The 20,396-nt window shown below is 44.0% G+C and overlaps 1 protein-coding gene across 2 annotated transcripts in view; it reads left to right on the top strand.

Annotated features, from left to right (window-relative positions):
- Window positions 1-11,228: 11,228 nt before the first annotated feature.
- The window catches only part of ST6GAL1 (ST6 beta-galactoside alpha-2,6-sialyltransferase 1), a 111,842-nt gene continuing 102,674 nt past the window's right edge, over window positions 11,229-20,396 (top strand). The window contains exon 1 of one of the 2 annotated variants that reach the window (XM_036445051.2): window positions 11,229-11,497. The gene's annotated coding sequence lies outside the window, so the exon portion shown is untranslated. Of the gene's footprint in view, window positions 11,498-11,932; window positions 12,072-20,396 lie in introns of those variants that run through there. The other variant, XM_036445050.2, reaches the window with a different exon arrangement.

Genomic DNA, 20,396 nt, shown 5'->3' on the forward strand with positions numbered 1-20,396 from the left:
TTTTCTCTGACTCCAATTGCATTCATTTGCTCATTTATTCATTTATCATGTATCATTTGCTAGTATATCAAGTATATATACATATATTAATGTGTATTAAATACTAATTTCTGCTCTAATAATGTGATTGCTTATATAAAAACTATGGTTAATGCCCACTGAGTACTTATTCTGCGCTCACACTTTTCATTTATTTTTTTAATCCTCACTCAAGGATATTTTTAGGGAGAATGGAAGAGAGAGGAAAAGACAGCGAGAAATATCGATATGAGAGAAACACACAGATTGGTTGCTTCCTGCATGTGCCCTGACCAGGGCCCCAGGCCGGGGAGGAGCCTGAAACCATGGTATGTGCTGTTGACGGGAATTGAATTCAGGACTCTTCAGTCCACAGGCCTATGTTCTACTCACTGAGCCAAACTGGCTAGGGCTGTGCTCACACTTTCTAAGAATGTTATATAGATTATCTCATTTCAATACTATCTATGATTCTCCTATGGGAAAGCTGAGGCACAAAGAGAATAGGTTACTTGGCCAAGGTTGCCCAGCTATTCCCTGGGTGATCTGGGATTCAGAGTCCATTGATTGCATTAACAGTTTACAGGTTGCCCCATCTTAACTGCTCTAGGGACTGGCAATGGAGCATTAAACAAAGCAAGTACGGCCCCTGGACTATGGTGCTTTTCTCGGAGCCAGAGCAACTCTGCCTTGGCTCAGTCCTGTTCCTAAGATTTTGCTAGCTCTAGCCAAAGCCCTTTGTCCAAAATGTTAATAAACTTACTCTCACTTTCACCTGGACTTGCGTCTTTAAATCTTCCCTGCGTGAGTCAAGAATCTGCACATCCCAAACCATGCTGGGGCAGTATTTACATGATGTCTGGTACTGTACTTAATAGCATAGAGCTGACCTTTATCGTGATCCTTCAAGCACTATAGTAACCCCACTTCATAGACTGAAAGGAGTTAAGAGACTTACTCAAAGCCTCCTGGCTAGTAAAAAGCAAGGCAATAATCGAAGTCTGTTTTTCTTTGCCCCAAAGCCTGCTGAAGCACCCTTACCACATCAAGTTAGCTACTTTCATTAGTTATGTAGGGAATGAAGAGGCCCATCACAGAGGCCTGGCCTTGCAGTTTTATTAAAGACCTTGGAGGAGATCCAAAAGGAAAATGTCAACCAATAGGAGCAAGTCTATTTCCAGGACATGGATGAACCAGGAGAAACCCACACTTCCCTACCAATATCATCCTGGGTTCAAATTTGTGGAATGGCTAAGTGAGGAGAAAAGGTTCTGAACTGTTTCAATTAAAATCTCTTAATCTATTAAAGAAATTTTGTGCCTATTTGTGGATTTATTTACATAAAACAAAGGGTGTTTCTATTAGATGCCTAATATATTTATTTAAAAGAGCATAAACACCAAAGCTCTCCTGGCCCATGTGGCTCAGTGGTTGAGTGTTGACCTATGAACCAGGAGGTCACAGTTTGATTCCTGGTCACATGCCTGGATTGTGGACTTGTTCCCCAGTGTGGGGAGTGCAGGAGGCAGCCAATCAACGATTCTCTATCATCTTTCTAATTCTCTCTTCCTTTCTTCTATAAAGTCATTAAAAATATATTAAAAACAAACAAATCAAATCTCATTTAGTTATATATTTAATGAATGAAAAAATTAAGGTCCCAGAAATTCTTTATTTATTTAATAATTCTTTATTGTTGAAAGTATTACATTGTTCCCTTTTTCCCTCCATTGACCTCTTCCAGCCTGCCCCTGCCCCCCAACCTTAGACCTTCAGCACCCTATTTTCTTTGTCCATGGGTTATGCATATATGCATACAAGGTCTTTGGTTGATTACCTCCCACCCACCCACCCTCCCCCACATTCCCTCTGACATTCCACACTCTGTTCCATGCTTCCATGTCTCTGGATCACTCCATTTCTCAGTTTATTTTGTTACTTAGATTCCACATGTGGGTGCAATAATGTGATACTTGTCTTTCTCTGACTGACTTATTTTACTTAGCATGATATTCTCCAGGTCCCTCCATGTTGTCTCAAAAGGTAAGAGATTCTTATTTTTTATTGCAGCATAGTAGTCCATGGTATAAATGTACCACAGCTTTTTTATTCACTTATCTACTGATGGGCACTTGGGCTGTTTCCAGATCTTAGCTATTGTAAATTACGCTGCTATGAACATAGGGGTTCATTCACTCTTTCAGACTGGTGTTTTGGTTTCCTTAGGATATATTCCTAGAAGTGGGATCACTGGGTCAAATGGCAGTTCCATATTTAATTTTTTGAGGAAACTCCATATTGTTTTTCATAATGGTTGTACCAGTTTCTTCAAGTATCTTTAAAACTTTAGAGAAGGAGGAGATCATTTTGGACTCACAGCTTCCTGGAGAGGCATAGGGTTGAACTAGACGTTAGAGGAGGAGTATGTTCATACAGGCGGAGTGAGAAGAAAGGGGTCATTTGAGAATAAGAAAGCAGAAGCATGTCCTAGTGACAGAAATAATGGGGAGATGCACCAGGTGATCCTCACATTACTTTGTCTCCAAGTACAAACTGATGAGCATAGCGGTGAAAGAGTGGCTTTGAGGTCATACACATGTCAGTTCTGTCCCCAGCTCTGCCACTTACAAGACACCTGGCCTTAGTTCAGTTATTTAAACTTCTTAAGCCTCCATTATTTCGGTTCCAAATGCAATTAATGATGCACACTTTACAGGGCCTTTGTGAGTATTAGCTCTAGTATAGTTCAGTTCCTGGCTCAGTAATTTGAGGAAGTCATTATTATCTCTCATATCATTCTGGAATATCCGATCATAATCTTAACACGCTCTATTTCACCTCAGTAATCAATAACTGAGAATTACGATTTTTTCCAGCTCATGAGATCTAAGAAGCAGTAAGGCTGCAAGCACTTCACTCTTTGTGCCAAAAATGCTGGAGTGAAGGAAATGCCCTATCAGAGGTCCAGCCTCACACAAAGCTATCTCAGATGGGTGACTTCCTTCTTCATGGCAACAACAATAGCAATCCTCCGGACTTCTGGTTATTCCCCACAACTGCACCTTATCGCTTTATATGTTTTTCTTAGCCTTTTGAAGAGACAGGCTGAAAAGCCAGACTAATAATCCCTGACTACTATGAAAAGTCAGAAAATAATGAGCAGGTCCTGATTCCTCTCAAGGGGCCTCATTAGGTGAGGCTGGCCCACAACAGTTTCTGGTGTGTGTGTGTGTGTGTGTGTGTGTGTGTGTGTGTGTGTGTGTGTGTGTGTGTGTTTTCAAGTCTTTGCCTCTATATTTTCTGGTGGTCCCTTTATCAGCACTAACATCTGAGTCAGAAGATGTGGGCCTTAGTCCAAACTCTGTCACTTATTAGCAAGGGTAGGCAGGGTGTTTGAGTGTCTAAGCTTTAGTTTATTTATCTATGAAAGAGAGATCAATTGAAAGATGTATAGGAAAGTGCCTTGGAAGTCTTCTAAATGAGTAACATATTAAAATGGGTAGATTAAAATCAAGCAGGTGCACTGTGACCTTTTTTCTTAACCCCACCATCAGAAGAGTCCCAGATTCTGCAAATACAAATCCATCCTGTGAAGTTCACTCTGAATGTGAACTTATGAACGTTGCAGAAGTTCTTATTTGGGGCAAGGAAATGAGTTTTCTAGTACCCACCCTTCCTGTAAGTTTGAGAAGGGCATCTCAGAGAAACTGGTCAAAGAAATGTGATAGATGGCATTCCTTTGCTTCCTGGAATTACAGCCCACGTGATGGAACGCCAAGCTGATTGGATGCAACCCTTTTAATACAATGGCATATATTTCACACAAGTGCCTGTACTCTCCATCTTTGAATCCTCACAAACACACATCAGACTTCTGCCTCAGCCAGCCTGTGTTTCTATCTTCTAGATGGAGTCATTCTGAGACCTCCAGGTTATGGCCTTGTGATGTTCTGAGGCCTTTTTGGTTAGGGAGGTGCAGGCTGTTATCATAAGCCACCTATTTGCTGCCTGAACTGGGTGGTTGAGTGCTTTATGATATTACCAAGGAGGGTTGTACTAGATAATGCTGCATCATTCAGGGCCTACATCCTGCACAAAACCTTGCTGGTGCTCCCCAAATGCTTATCTTATTGCCCACAACTTAGACTTTAGCAGAGCTGATGACTGGTTATTTCAAATCACCATTTTCCTCACCAGCTCCTGATAGAGAAATGCATGTTTCTCATGGGAAGCTACCACACTTTTGTAGCACCTTATACAGAGAGGGGTTGGAAAACTGAAATGGCTTCCCAGAAGACATTTGAACCTAGTCCAGAGTTGGGGGAAAGTGGCCTTTTCCAAATGTTATTGCCCAGCTCTTTGTGGTCAATTAATTATTTGCGATGTTAGCTAACAAGAAAGTGGCTAAGGTTGCAGCCATATTTCAGCAATCTACAGCTCATAATCCTTAGTCAAAGCATCCCTCACTAAGGGCAGTCCCAGGAGAGAAGGTTCCCCTAAACTAAGTCATGGAGTACCACATGCTCAGGCATGGTTGGTGGCTTTTTACCCTGTGGATGAACTTCTTTGGGTCAACCTAATAAGTAACCTAGTGATTTATGTACAAATCCTGCAGATCACCAACATTGCCTGGGGAGTGTGTTAACAATTACAAATAGCCCTAGCCAGTTAGCTCAACGGATAGAGTGTTGGCCTGTGAACTGAAGGGTCCAGGATTCAATTCCGGTCAAGGGCACAAGCCTGGATTGTGGGCTTGATCCCCAGTAGGAAGCGTGCAGGAGGCAGTCGATCCATGATTCTCTCTCATAATTGATGTTTCTATCTCTCTTCTTTCCCCTTTCTCTCTGAAGTCAATAAAAATATATTTAAAAAAAACAAAAACAAAAAAAAACACCCAAAACCCACAACACTTACAGATAGCCAAGGCTAGAGCTTGGAAAAACAAGGGGGAATAGAATTTATACTTTATATAAATTCTGCAGGTGATTCCAAAGGTGAGACATATTTGCAAACAACTTTTCTAGTCCAATTGACTTCATTTCATGAAGTAGTAAAGAGGAATTGCCTTGGCTGAAGTCTGCAAGTTGGACTGTGAGAGTTGGGAGTAGAATTCCTGCCTGTTGACTCATAGATTAGGGCACTGTGTGTTATGTGGCTTTTTTCATGAAACATTAGCTCTCTTTTGGGGAGAGATGTGTAAAATACATGCCGGTGAAGGACAATAAAGAGTGGCATGATCCTTCAAATGCATAAGTCACCAGAATCTTAACTAGCCCTTATGTTACTGTAATTAATCAAATGCCTTGGTTAACAATCCAATTTTACTACTTATTATTTGTGTGACTTTGGTGGAGTCACTTACCTCTTAGTTTCCTATCTATAAAATATGACTAATATAATTAATAGTATCTACCTAATAGAGTCATTGCAAGGGATCAATGACAGAATATTTGAAAAGTGCTTGATTTTTCAAATGTGCCTGACCTGGAACAAGTGTTCAGTAACTGTTAGCTATTATTTATTGAGCATTAACTATGTGCCAGACATTATACTAAGAGCTTCATAGATGTCACCCCTAATATGCACAACACTTCTGTGAAGCAGGCATTTTAAAAAATGTATTTTTATTGATTTCAGACAGGAAGGGAGAGGGAGAGAAACATCAGTAATGAGAATCATTGATCCACTTTCTCCAGCATGCACCCCACTGGGGATCGAGCCTGCAACCTGGGCATGTGCCCTGACCAGGAATCAAACTGTGACCTCCTGGTTCTTAGGTTGACATTCCGCCACTGAGCCATGCCAATTGGGCAAGCAGACATTCTTGATCAAGTCTTCCTGATGAGGAAAGAAAGGAGGACTGACTAATTTCAAATGACCAAATACATTTGCTGTATTGGTCATTTGAAATTAGGCATTTTGTAACCTTTATCCACATAGGTGATATGTGGAAATATGTGATGGTGAAAATATCTTTCTGGAGGCAACATTTTGATTTTTGAAAATATTACTAAAACTTCTTGAGATTGAAGCCTGTCCCTTGTGCATCTTGGTGTCTTCTGCTCATCTTCATGATGCCTGACATAGTCTAGACCCTTTCTTCACCCATAATGTTCAGTTAATGTTTGTCAAATAGAATTAGAGATTGTCTCTTCAAGTTGATCAGATGCCTCCTTTCCGGTCATTTATCCTTTCCTCCCCTCATGAGTGCAATGGATAGTTTATTGAAGGACTATTTATGTTAGTGGAAAAATTGAAAACAACCTTAATGTCCAGCTACAGGAGAATGGTTGAATAATTAATGATGCACTCATATATTGCTAATAGCAATCACTTACACTATCCCACGTATTTGTTCTAAGCAATTTTAATGTGATTTAATATTTAGAACCATGTTGTGAAGTAGATACTACTAATCCTCATTTTGCAGGTAAGAAAATAGAGCCAGAGAGGTTAATTTGTCCCATGTCACATAGCTTGAAGGTAGTAGTCAGAATTCAGACTCTGACAGTTTGATTCCAGAATCTGTTTTCTCAGCCACTGAACTAAACTGTCTCCCAGAGAGAAAATGAATGGTGTAATAAACCAATAGTAACTTGTCTCAGAGTAGTATTTCCTTTGCCTCTAATAAGGACTGAAGTGAATGAATACAAATACAGAGAAAATGCTTTTAAGTACTCTAGATAGGAGAGAAAAGCAGGATATAACATATATACATTATTATCTCAACTATGAAAAGTTCTAGAAAAATACACAGGCAATGAGAAAGAAAATAGGCCAAAAAGTCAATTCTTCTTATGGCCAATTTTTTCACCTTGCTTCTTTATACTTGTCTGACTTTTCTAAATTCCCTAAAGCAAACTTTATCAGTAAAATCAGCGGGGAAAACAATTAAATATAGATTTAAAAAAAATCCACATGAGACTGTATAGAAGTAAATTTAGAACAAATACCAACTGGTATCAAACACTGGTTCTCCCTGCTGCACTAAGAAAAATCTGTTAACTACAAGGAAGTTTCATTATCCAACATCTCTTACGCAAAGCCTGACCCTTACTGCAGGTTATCAGATAGTCCTTTTCAGGTCCTGGACACACAGTAGGCAGTTTGCACTTACTTTTGTTCTGATAGATGTCCCTTGAGAGAAACCAATTTTTGGGATCTTTTTGAAATAATTTTTTATAAGCATCTTTGATTCCGCAGAGTCCATTTACCCCTGTATTTCCTGCCATTCCTGGTGCATCTCGTCTCCTGGGCATAGTTTATGAGTTCTGCCCCCAGGCAGCAGGGCAGCAGTTTTGGCAGCTGCAGCCTGTAAAGTCTCAGTGACATTTGATAGGCTTATCTAGCCTTTTGCAGCCCTGGGGCCAGAAATGGCATTAAAAAAAAAAAAAAAAAAAAAAAAAAGGAGGCCTTGGTTTCAACATAGCACAGTGCAATGCTTACTAATAGAGTTTAAGCAATCCACTTTACCCCTAAGTCTCAGGATTTTTAGCTGGGATGATAAAGAACCTTACCTGCAAGGCTGAATGGTTGAGCTTCAACCTATGAGCCAGGTGGTCACAGTTCGATTCCTGGTCATATTTCTATCTCTCTCTTCCTTTCTCTCTGAATCAATAAAAATATATTAAAAGAAAAAGAAATTTACCTACCTCACAGGTTATTGTGAGTCTGAAGAGGACTAAAGTGAAATAATGTATATGCAAGCCATTCATTGATATTCTTGTGAATTCTCTTTATTTATTTGTAGCTTCCAACTTTTTCACACCCTTTGGAGTCACTGAGAAAGGCTAATTAAAATAAATTGAAATGAACTTAATTAACATTAAAATCAAGGAGTCTGTATAGAGGGAAGAACCTTGGTGGAAAGGGAGCTGGAGGAATACTGTGAAGGATTGAGGGATGTTGAGGAGACAGAGGCAGGAAGGTGAGAGGGTGACTGTAGGAGTAGAACTTTGCAGAAAAGGATGATGTAGGTGGGTGTTGTAGGTCTTGCTCATGATGTTTGGTGTAACACCATTTTGCCTCCTTAAGAAACCATCAGTATTGTAGTCATCCTCCTGACCCTTTGCATTGATCTCATGCCAAGATTGGCCTTAAGGCCGGAACAGGAAGAACTCAAGATGACTTAAGTGCACTAGGGTTCTAGAATGATCCATCTTCCCCCAAGGGGATTCAATGAGAACATGCACATAGACTGCCTTGCACACAGTACTAGTAGATATTCAGTACATGGTGATTATTATTATGAACTGAAGAAATTTTGCTAATACACAAGTGATTTGATAATGGAAACGTGGTTTTTCCTTTATTTCCTAGGACAGGGCTGGACACTGAAGCTGATTGGGTGAAAGACAGTCCAACCACACTTGTGCCCACACAATAGATCCAGTTCTCTGACCTATCCTATACCTTTGCTTATACCTTACTCTGAGGTCTTGGAGCCACCAGGCCACTGCTTGCTCTACTAGAGGCTATGTGGCTGCCATGTGGTCCTACCATGAGGTCTGTGTCTAGTGTTAAGCCGCTGCCATCTAGTATCCTCTCCTGCCCCATTGGCCCATCTGTGCAGGGTCAGTAGGAGCAGTCCCTGAGTGTTTTAACTAGAGATGCTGTTACTATATTTCTATTTTCTGACTTAGGTTCTATAGACTTAGCTGTCTCTAGGTATCTTTATCCTTGAAGTGGATAGCGCTGAGGCCCAAGGTTGGACAATAGGTGCTGAAAGCATGTAGAGGAGAACTGGGAAGGTGATTCTAAGAGTTTTGATGAGCATCTATAGTGGAGTGAGAAGGGTCTGAGAGGACACTTTCAATGCCTGCACCTCACCCTTCCCCCCACTCCACCAAGACCTCAATAACACCTCCAATTAAAGAGTGCTATGATAATGTTGTTTGTGAGTAGGTTGTTGTTTACATTTACATTATAGAATAGGGCATTATTTGTATTAGCCAGTACAGTGTCTAAAATGATGATGGAGAAACACATTACCAAAAATATTATTTATGGGCAAAGACTGAGGTTGTGAGGGGCTGAGATAGTGTCCAGAGAGAAAGTAGATTTCTGTACTTCTTAAGGGGGAAAAAACTTGTCAAGGCAGAAGCCCCGGAGACAATAGGTATGGAAGCCTCATAAGTAGGCTAGGGAGGACAGAACTGTCCCCCAGTGAATGGTTTTCAGCTTCCTGCCTCTCACGGATAGGTCAAACAGCCCCAACTGACTAAACAGCAAGCTTGAGGGAGCAGCCCCTAATGGAATAGCCCACAGCTGCTCCCATCCTGGAAGCTATCCAGGGTGTACTCCTACTCCAGGAAGTTCTTGGAGTTATCATGTCATCTGTGTTCATTTCAAATCTGCAAGTCAAAAATACACAAGAGTGTTCTTTGTTTCCCTCATAATTTGGTAAGAGTGCTGATAAAGACAACCATGGACTTAGGACTCCACAACATTCTACAAAAACCTCTCTGTTTCTGGTTCTTGACACAAAAGTGATACAGAAGAAGAAAATGATGAAGGCTTTCAGTGAATGTCGAAGGGGATGTGAATTCCAACTCTTCCATTTCCGAGGTGACTTCAGTTTTTCAACTATACAGTGGGGCGAAGGCCACCACCTATCTTATGATGAGAGACAACATAATCAGCAGAGTGCTTTTGCTCTGCAAAAGGTAGGTATTATTTGGGTGTCCCCTTTTCATCCCCTCCGTCATTGCCATCCCTCCTATTATATTTCCACCAGTGGGAGCTTCCCAGTTGGTCTCTGCATTTTATGCTTGCAGTCTCTGTTCCTGCCTTTCATTTTTCAGTATGCTGCCGGAGAAATTAGCGGGAAACACAAAGATGCATGTCATGCTCCCTACACAAAATCTCTTAATAGCTTTCATTTTTTTCAGAAAAAAGTCTAAAACCTCCCCAACTAGTCTTATGAGTTTGTCTGCTTCCACTCAACCACACCTACATTTTACTGTTAGGAGCGCTTTTTGTATGCCAACTCAGCCAAGTGCTTCAGAGACGATTTCACATAATTCTGGAAACAGCACTGCCATTAATATCTCCATGTTACAGACGAAGAATGGGAGGCTCAGAGAGGCTAAGAAACTCACACCAGCACACAGAAATTTTAATTCAGTCTGCTTGTCACTCTCTCCAACTGGAGCTCTGCGTACAGAGCAATAATGTTTCCACTGCAGCTGGGAGGGGCCAGCCGAGACAACAGTAGGGGTCCAGGATCTGGGGAGGGAGGAAGCAGTGTTTGGAAGAGGGTATTGGGGTGAGATGAGGATGCTACTGGTGGTAGGGAATGGCCACCTTGGTTTGGACAGAGAGTTCTGGGCTTGGGCTTCAAGCCCCGGCAGAGTGTGTACCCCACCTCGTGTGTCCAGAGCACCTAGACTACCTTCCACTCTCCAGTTCCTCCCCCCTGCCACACACACCACCTTCCCTCCAAGCTGAGTCAAGATGGCCTCTAGAGGCATCTGGGAGATGATTATGGCCTCAGGTGGTCACACCCTTTCTGCCTTAGCTTGCTCAGCATGCCGTTTCCTCTTGCCTTCCTCTAGCAGCCTCAGTGACGGGAAGGAAACTGCTCCCTTCCTTCCGGACTCCCTTACCTGAGGCCGCTGGCCCACGGGCTGCAGGTACCTGGGAGTGGCAGTCTCACTGTGCGCGGGGATTCGCCAGCCCTCCTTCCTTGCTGTCGATTGCGTTGAAGAGCACAGAGTACGCGAGACGCTGGAAGTTGGGAGGGTCTTCCTAACCCCGTGAAAGAGATTTTGTTGCTTCCTATTCTACATAAGAAGAAATCGAGGCGTAGAGAAGTTAAGTGACTTGCTCAGGGTCACGTAGCCAATCAGTAGCCCAGCCAGGATCGTAGTCCCTTTTATTAGGATGAAAAGAGGGGCAGTGCTGGATTCAACCCTCAGACCTGGGGTAGAGCCAGCATGTGGAGATCCTGGCCCCACCGCGCTGCCCCTCCCCCTTGTTCAGGCCTGCCCTCCGGCCCTCCTCTGGAGGAGGCAGGGTCCCAGCATCACGCGGTACCCTAACCAGGCACCCCTGATTCTGATCTTTGCTCTCTGGCGACCTCCGGAGGGCCAGCCAGATCGGCCTGGGGCCCCGCGTGTCGGGGAAACACAGTCTTCCTGACTATTTGCATAACGGAGACCGTTCACTTCCCCGCCCCTCTACCACGCTCCTCTTCCCTTCCTCTCCAGTCCCCTCCACCCCTCATCCCCTGCCTCCCGCTCCCCTCCCCCCTGAAGACCCTCCTCCCTTTGGGCGGCGTGGGGGGCTCCCAGCTTCGGGCTCTCCGGCCCCCCGCCCTGGACCGAGTCCGGAGCACCTTGAGGAAGGGAGTCCGGGCTGGGCCGGCTGGGGAAGACGCCCGGGGCATTGCCCAGCGCTAACAAAGGGAGCCAGCTGCCGGCTGGCCGGGGTGTGTGCAGGCGGAGCAGCGGCAGCTTCCACGCCGCCAGCGCGCCGAGTGAGTAGGGGTGCCGCGGGCCACTGCGCAGCCGGGGGTGGGGAGGGGGGGCACCCCCAGGAGGAGGCATGCGTAGGGTTTAGGGAGGGAAGGGGAGCGGAGGCCGCCGGGCTCGCCCAGGGCGCAAGGGATCGGCGTCCAGCGCCGCCTCAGCCCCACCTTGGCTGCTATCCGGGCCACCTTAGAGCCGGGGGTGCCTGTGTTTTTGTGCTGGGAGAGGGACCGCTCTGGTTTCTCCGCCGCCGCCCCAGGATCTGGGGACCCACAACAAACCCACGTGCGCTCGGCCACCCGGAACCCTGCTTCCCCCGCTGCGCTGTCTGCAAGGAAGGGTGGGACGCATCGCAGCGGCCGGGTTCCTTCAGATCCCGCCTGGGAGGTTCAAAGACCAGGAAACGGAGCTTCCCGACGGGGGTGGGGACACGGGCACCATAACAAACGCACGTGCGCCCAGCCCCGGGCTGCCAACCTGGAGGAGCCGCCCCGCGGAGCCCGGCCATTGTTTCCGCTAAGGCGCCAAGAGCAGCTCCGGGGGCGCCGCTTGCTGGAGGAGGTCGACAAAGACACTGAAAAGGTACCACCTGGGCATCCGCACACACTGCCAGACTTGAAAAAGGGGGCAAAAAAACCAAACAAAACAAAGCACGAAACAAGAAAAGCAGCGACGAAAAGATTACTGCAGGCTGGGTCTGTCCCGGTGGTAGTACATGACTTGACGCGATCCGGACAACCTCTTACTCCCATCTCACGGAGGTTTCTTAGAGATGGGGTGGAATTAAGGATCTATGGGTTCCCGCACCCCCCAAAAAAGACCGTGCCTGGTACGCCCTTGTCCCTGCGCTCTGGAGGGAGGTCGCGAGCACCTCTGCAGCCTGTGGGAAGAACGGTCCAATTTAAACAGCGCCCGGCGTGGTGGTTTCCTTTGCGCTTTGCTTTGTAGGTCCATGTGTCTAGCCTGCCCGAGTGTCATTGGCCCCTTTTGACTTGTGATGCATTTTTACTAGCAAGGCCGGCCGAGGCCTCCCGTGGAGGCGGGGGCGCTATTATTTTTAGTTCGATTAGAGTTTGAGGGGAATTCCGAGGTCCGGAAAGAGAGGCCCTTCTGGTTTGTTGCGCTTACAAAGTGCTCAGCCCAGCTTTGCAGTTTTTGATTCATCAGAGCTGTTCAGGCAGTAGCAAGATGCTTGGGAAGGTGACTTGGACTTTTAGGTGCTGGTGTTGGTGCAAGAGTGAACCCTGAAGATGGAGGGAGTGGGAATGTAGGCACTGCTGTTTCAGTGTGCTTGCTGAGCCATCCGGTTGTGGCTTCACCTTGGTTGGTGCAGCTGGAGATGGTCCTGTCTCTGGGGAGAATTGGGGATCCTTTAGTCCCACACCGCTTTCATTGAGGGTCTGGAGAGCATCCTGTGAGCCCTCTTATTTTATAGGTGGAAAACCGAGACCTGTTGAGTTCAGCCACTTGTTCAAGATTAAGCCAAAATCAGAACTGAGAAGGGACTTGAGTGTGGGTCTTCCAGCTCCCACATTGCTCAAGGCCAAGCTGAGCAAAACTAAAGGCAAAACCAGGATCCTGTGTTTGGCTTAAAAGGAAATGGCTTTAGGCAAAACAGAGTTAAACAAAGAAAGTAATTCAGATTGAAAAGTGCACCCTTCCATTATCCCTTTCAAGAGTTCTTTATTCATCGGAGAAAAGGATAGATTTAGTAATTCCTTATTCTTCATCTGGCCTTTCAATAAACTTAGTTATTTTTCTCTCCTGGCTGCCCCTCCCTTCAAATTGGAATGGGGCCAACTGTGGAGACTTAGATGTTTTGCCTCTCATCCCTGTGCCAGAAGGCCTTTGTTTGGGCATAAGCATGGGCTGTTGACACCAGCCCGGCTGGGAAGAAAGTATCTCTTAGCGTGCTTCTCCTAGGCCACTTGTGGGAGAACAAAACATTGTTTGCATTGACTTTATTTAATTTAAAAATTTTATGAGAGTTCCATCTAAGTAGCTGCTTATTTTTGTCTTTGGCAGAGAAGAAGTTGGAAAACCCAAAAAAACTTGGGAGTCTGGGTTCCCCTAAAGCTAACATGCTGTTTTGCCCTGTCCCTGTTGTCTCCTGGCTATATTTGTTTATTTTCTTAGGGTTTCCAGGGTGTCTCATTTCATGGTGAGTCCACTGGACATAAGAAACTTCAGGAATCATCTGGTCAGACCCTTTTATTTTTTAGATAGAAAAACTGAGGCCCAGAGAGGAGAAATTACTTGCCTAAAGACACTCAGCAAGGTGTCTGCTTTTACTGACTCTTTTTTAAAATCCTTGCCCGAGGAGAGGATGTGTTTATCTATTTTAGAGAGAGAGGAAGAGAGGGAGAAACATCAATTGTTTGTGCACCCCCCTTACCCCCAGAAAAGGGATCAAACCCACAACCTAGGTTGTGCCCTGACATGGACCCTGAATGGAACCCACAGGATTTTGGTATATGGGGTGATGTGCCAACCGACTGAGCCACCTGGCCTGGGCTAGTGCCTCTCTTTGCACAAAGGAAACTTTTGCATCAAAGGAGTTTTTTGTTGGTATGTCACAGTATAGTCAAAGTTATGATGGTTGCTATAACAACAACCTTTTAAGTCAGATAATGAAGTCCTTAAGGAGTTGAATAGGCTTTGGTTATTAAACAAAGCCATAGATACCAATGGTAGATCTGGTGAGGTTATCATTGGGGATCAGTTTTCTTTAGTGTTTACCAAATGATTCACTTTACTCTTGCTCTGGGCTTCCACAGACTCCTTTTATGAGAATAATCATAACACAAAAGGCAGCAAAGACTCAAGAGAGAGACCCCACTTAGTCCCGGGCTACTGAACGTCTTGGGCCCTCGTTTCCTTCTTTGTGCAGTGGGGGTACCTTCTGCCCAGGTTCTAGTGAAGTGGAAGATGTTCAGGCCTTAGAGTCTGAGGAGTAGGCTTGGGTAATCCCTTCTCTCCCCAAGTGCCTTGAAAACCAGCATGCTGCATCCACATTGTACAATGTGAGGGGAAGAAAATGCATGTAGCTCCCGTGGTTGTTGGGAGTATTAAGTCATGGGACTCATGTTTAGGACTCTTCAGACCTCTTGGCAGGCTTGGGTACTCTCCAGCTTTTTAAGTGGTAGAGAATGATGGGGGTGGAGAGGTGGAGGTGGGGAATAGTCCCGGAGGGTAAGCCCAGTGCTCAAGGAGATTCTACCTAGTCACAAAGAGGGTATGAATGTTTGCCAAACTGTTCAGTGGGCTATGAGTAGTTCTGATATGCGTGTGACTCTAAAGTAAATAAACTTAGTAAAAAACAAATAAAAAACAAAAACAGAACTTTCAGGCCCAAGTAAGTGAGACCTAGTCATTCCATTCATTCACTTTGTATTTACTGACAAGCAGGTGGGTTGGGTGGGGGTGTCCTGTGCTGAGCCTGGAGTTATAAAGAACATGACCTATTCTCTACCCTATCACCCTTGCTCAGAACACATTTCGGCCATCCCTTAGAAATTGCCTTCAGAAAATAGAGCTCATTTATCTCAATATTGACCTGGGCTTTAGGGGGAGGTTCCTTTTTCTAAATGAGTCAAACAAGAGCAGGTGGTAAAAGAGAGCGTGGAAGAGGGAAGGCTTCAAAAGAGAATGTGGCTTCTATAAATATGAGGATGTGGTAGCATTAAACAATGACAGTAGTAAATCATTCATGAAATTCATAGTAATCTTCTGGAATAGTAGAGTCCTGAAATTTCACTCAGACCTGATGTCAATAATTTGTTCAATAAGAACTGAATTGGGGAGAGGGGGCATTTTTCTTGCTTGTCTGCATGTATACTACACGTGTTCTGAGTCTGGTAGATGTAACAGGAACATAGTTTCACATAAAATACTGAGACTGGTGGATGTACTTTTCATGGGCTCATATGTAACTAACATAGTTTCACATTAAATACTGGGGTATTTAATGAATCTCCATGTGCAATCACTTATCCACATCTTTTCTAAATCATAACTTGAAGGATCAGGTTAGCCTTCAGAATTAGTTTGGTGATTTAGATTTTGTTTATCATTCTTATTATAAGAACAAAGCATGTCCATTGAGGACAATTTGGAAAAGTAGAAAAAAAGTATACAGAAACAGAAAAAAAATCCATTATTTAAAGACAATGAATGTTAACATTTGGCAATTTTCCTTCCAGCCTTCTTTTTATGGATTTGCTTTTCTCTAAATGGTTGAGAACATATTGGATGTACTTAACCTTTTCATATGTACATAAGAGTTTACAACTGCATTAAAGCTGTGCCTTTCATTCATCTCCAAGGTCAGTGGCTGGTATTTCATCTTTTATTGTGGCTGAGTAGTATTCTATTGCATGTAGGTAGCACATCTTCTTTATCTAATCATCTATTGAAGGACACTTTGGTTGTTTTCATGTCTTGGACACCATGAGTAATGCTGCAGTGAACATAGGGGTGCATATATCTATGTGAATAAATATTTTCAAATTTTGAGTAGATACCTAGAAGAGGAGTTGCTGATTCATATAGTAACTCTATTCTTAATTTTTTAAAGACCCTCCATACTGTTTTCCATAGTGGCTGTACTAGTTTACATTCCCACAGCAGTAAATGAGGGTTCCTTTAACTTCACAACCTCTCTAAAACTTGTTATTACTTGTCTTGTTGATAATATCCATTTACAGGTGAGGTGTTATCTCACTGCAGTTTTGATTTGCATTTCCCTAATAGCTAGTGAGGTTGAGCATCTTTTTATATTTGTTGGCCACTTCTATGTCTTCCTGGAAGAAGTGTCGATTCAGGTCTTCTCCCCATTTTTAAATTGGACTAGAGGCCTGGGGCACAGATTCATGCACTAGTGAGGTCCCTCAGCCTGGCCTGCGTGGATCTGGCCAAAACCAGCTCTCTGACATCCCCTGAGGGGTCCTGGATTTTGAGAGGGCACAGACCAGGCTGAGGGACCCCAATAGTGCATAATCAGGGCTGGGGAGGGACCAAGGAAGGGCTTCAGGGGGTGTCTGGCCCATCTCACCCAGTCCCAATTGGCTGGACCCCAGCAGCAAGCTAACCTCCATGTTGGAGAGTCTGCCCCCTGGTGGTCAGTGTGCCTTGTAGTGACTAGTCTAACGGTTGAAGGGTTGGACACTTAGCATATTAGGTTTTTATTATACAGGATTATTTGTTCATTTGGCAAACACAAGCCAACCATTTTTATTTTAGAAGAAGTCTTAAGTCTAAGGTGGAGGGGAAAGGGCTCTGCATATTACCTTGGGTTCTAATCCTGTTCTTGTGACCTCCAAAAACTTACTTTAACACCCACTTTTCAGTTTTTATATGTATTAAATAAACAACTCTAGGATCATTTATTCACTCATTTCTCACATATTCAAATGCCCATTCTAAGCCAAAGGTGCACAAAAACAGCTCAGAGTATGATAGAGAGTCAGGGTAACAAGAGACTAGTTCAGGATGCTGTGGACCCAGCGGAGAGAAGCTCCCACCCCAGGAGCAGCGGGAAAGGAAGATTTCCTGGAGGAGGGCCACTACTGGGTAGTCAAACACTTGTTATTTTTTCCCGATTGTAATTGACTCTGAGATTAACATGTTTGTGAATGATCAGATAATTTCCAAAGGATAGGATCCTAAAGTTGGAATTACTGAGACACACTTTAAAGGGTATTAACATTTAAAAAAAACTTCAAAGGCTTAGCCCCAATCCTATATAATGAAAGTGTAATATGCAAATCGACAGAACTGCATAATGATCTGCTGAATAACTGGTGGCTATTATGCATGCTAACCACCAGGGGACAGACACTCAATGCAGGAGCTGCCCCCTGGTGGTTAGTATGTAAGCGTTGCTCAGCCAGAAGCTAGGCTCACAGCTGGCGAGTGCAGTGACGGTGGGGTGGTGGGAGCCACAGCAAGTGGTAAGGAGTGGGGGCTGGACTGCAAGAGGGCATAAGCAGGGCTGAGGGACTCCCCTCGCCCCCCCCCCCCCACACCAGTGCACGAATCTTGTGCACTGGGCCTCTAGTTACATATAAAGTCCCAAAGTACCTATGTGCTATATGTATCTTGTGGGAACAGTAGAAATAAAAAGCACAAGTAATTTAGGATTTAATAAATGATCCCCGGTGTAGACTTGGGCAAGGTCCTTAAACTCACCCCATTGCCTCACTGGGCTATTATAAGATTTAAATAAAATTATAGCTGAAGAGTCCAGGATAGTGCCAGATATACAGGAAGTGCTCAGTAAATTGTTATAATTGGGATTTTTCACAAGTGGCAGAAACTTTTGGTCCTAATTTATATATATATATTTATATATTTACCACAATAGCAAGCAGAACGTTAATTAAAATGGGACCTCCTACCAGGTGACAAATTGAGAGAGAAATGATCACTCACATGATACATTATTTAAAAAGTCTTACTATGCCGGGACCGGTTTGGCTCAATGGAGAGAGCGTCGGCTTGGGGACTGAAAGGTCCCGGGTTTGATTCCGGTCAAGGGCATGTACCTTGGTTGTGGGCATATCCCCAGTAGGGGGTGTGCAAGAGGCAGCTGATCGATGACTCTCTCTCATCGATGTTTCTAACTCTCTATCTCTCTCTCCCTTCCTCTCTGTACAAAATCAATAAAATATATTTAAAAAAATAAAAAAATAAAAAGTCTTACTATGAAAAATTTCAAACATGCAAAATGGTATAATGAATCCCTATATACAGTTTATCCTCAAGAATTACCAAAACTCATGACAGATCTATAAAACTAAACTCCACCCACATTACTTTGAAGCACATTGTGATATCAGCTCAGTCATAAATATTTCACTGAGTCGCATGATGTATATTTGAGGTATTGTATGGCTCCTGGAGCCTGTCTCTGCTCCCATATGGGACCCTGTGTGTGTGTGTGTGTGTGTGTGTGTGTGAGAGAGAGAGAGAAAGAGAGAGAGAGAGAGAGAGAGAGAGAGAGAGAGAGAGAGCGCCAGCCAACCTGAGAACTTTTTTTTTTTTTTTTAATATTTTTATTGATTTTTTACAGAGAGGAAGGGAGAGAGAGAAAGAGCTAGAAACGTCGATGAGAGAGAAACATCGACCAGCTGCCTTCTGCACACCCCCTACCGGGGAAGTGCCTGCAACCAACGTACATGCCCCTGACCGGAATCGAACCTGGGACCTTTCAGTCCGCAGACCTACGCTCTACCACAGAGCCAAACCGGTTTCGGCGAGAACTTCTTTTTAAAAAACATATTTTTATTGACTTCAGAGAGAGAGATATAGAGAAATAGAGAGATAGAAACATTAATGATGAGAGAGAATCATTGAGTGGCTGCTTCCAGCTGGGGATCTCCTAACTGAGGATTGAGTCTGGAACACAGGTGCCCTGACCTGGAATCCAACAGCAATCTCCTGGTTTAAAGGTCGACACTCAGTCACAGAGCCACAGAACACACTAGATGGGCCCAACCTAAGATCTTCCTAAGTTTTACTGCTCAAGTGAGTTTTCCTGTCAGATCCTGTGTCCCAAAGAGATAGGGTAAGAGGAAGCACTGAATTTAGTCAGGAGACCCAATTTGCAAAAGGGCTCCACTCCAGTTGTAGGCGTTTGGCAAAGTGACTTCTGAACTTGGAGCACATTTGTAAAAATTTGGTGAGTATGGAATGAGCTAATCCATGTGACAGCCCAGCAGCTCCGCATTAGTTGGACATGAATTGAACTTGGAACCAGCCTCCTCTTCCTCAGAAGTAGACTGTCCACAGGGAATTGAGCTCACAGGCTGATAGCCCCTCCTCACCAGGATGCATTCGGGTAGCGTTGTCATGGGTCTTTCCATCGAAGATGTGGTCATGGCTCACATGAGTGCCTAGCATGCCAAGCACCCCAGATTTACAAATTTCTCTCATTCCCTTTCACTCTGCCCCCTTACCTCTGATTTTTGGCTGAGGGCAAGGAAGCCCTGTCAACTGTGTCTTTAATCTATGGAAAGAGACAGGCTCTCCTGGCCCACTCCAATTTGGATGAGTTTTGGTCTTGCCTAACTCACTGTTGCACCCAAGTAGGATTTTCTTTTTCTAAATATATTTTATTGATTTTTTACAGAGAGGAAGGGAGAGAGATAGAGAGCTAGAAATATTGATGAGAGAGAAACATCGATAGCTGCCTCTTGCACACTCCCCACTGGGGATGTGCTCGGAACCAAGGTACATGCCCTTGACCGGAATCGAACCTGGGACCCTTCAGTCCGCAGACCGATGCTCTATCCACTGAGCCAAATCGGTTTTGGCTCAAGTAGGATTTTTTGATTCAGCGAACAGAAAAATGTTGATTTGATTTAGTAATGAAATCAAAGTCCTCTCTAATCCACCAGGACTCTCATGTGAGGGCCTGCAATGTAACTTGTGTTCTGCTGTCACTTGCTGGCTGTGTGGACTTGAGCAGGATGCATAGCACCCTGGGTATGCCACCCTGGGACTCAACTCTCAGCTCTTTAGGCCTTTCCAACTCTGAGATCATCAAAAGGCAAAGGGTGAAAGATATAGGTCAGGGAGCTTCTTCACACATAATAAATGAAATCTGTTTGTTTTCAGAATCATCCAATCAGGTAAAAAATCACCCCCTCACCTTTTGCCTTCCTTCATTCCCCCCAATCCCACTTCTCTCTGAAGTGACTGCTGTTTAGTTGTGGGTCCTTTAGCCCATTTGGCAAACATTTATGTTGTATTCATGGTTGTGAGCAGATACATTTAAAAAACTCAGTAAATGGATTACACATCATGACTGCCACTTTACAAACTTGCCCTTTTCACTTTATCAGAGGTATTTCCATATCAGTGTATACATATTTTTTTAAAAAAATATATTTTATTGATTTTTTA

The sequence above is a fragment of the Pipistrellus kuhlii genome, unplaced genomic scaffold, assembly GCF_014108245.1.
Source record: "Pipistrellus kuhlii isolate mPipKuh1 unplaced genomic scaffold, mPipKuh1.p scaffold_m20_p_2, whole genome shotgun sequence".
Lineage (NCBI taxonomy): Eukaryota > Metazoa > Chordata > Mammalia > Chiroptera > Vespertilionidae > Pipistrellus > Pipistrellus kuhlii.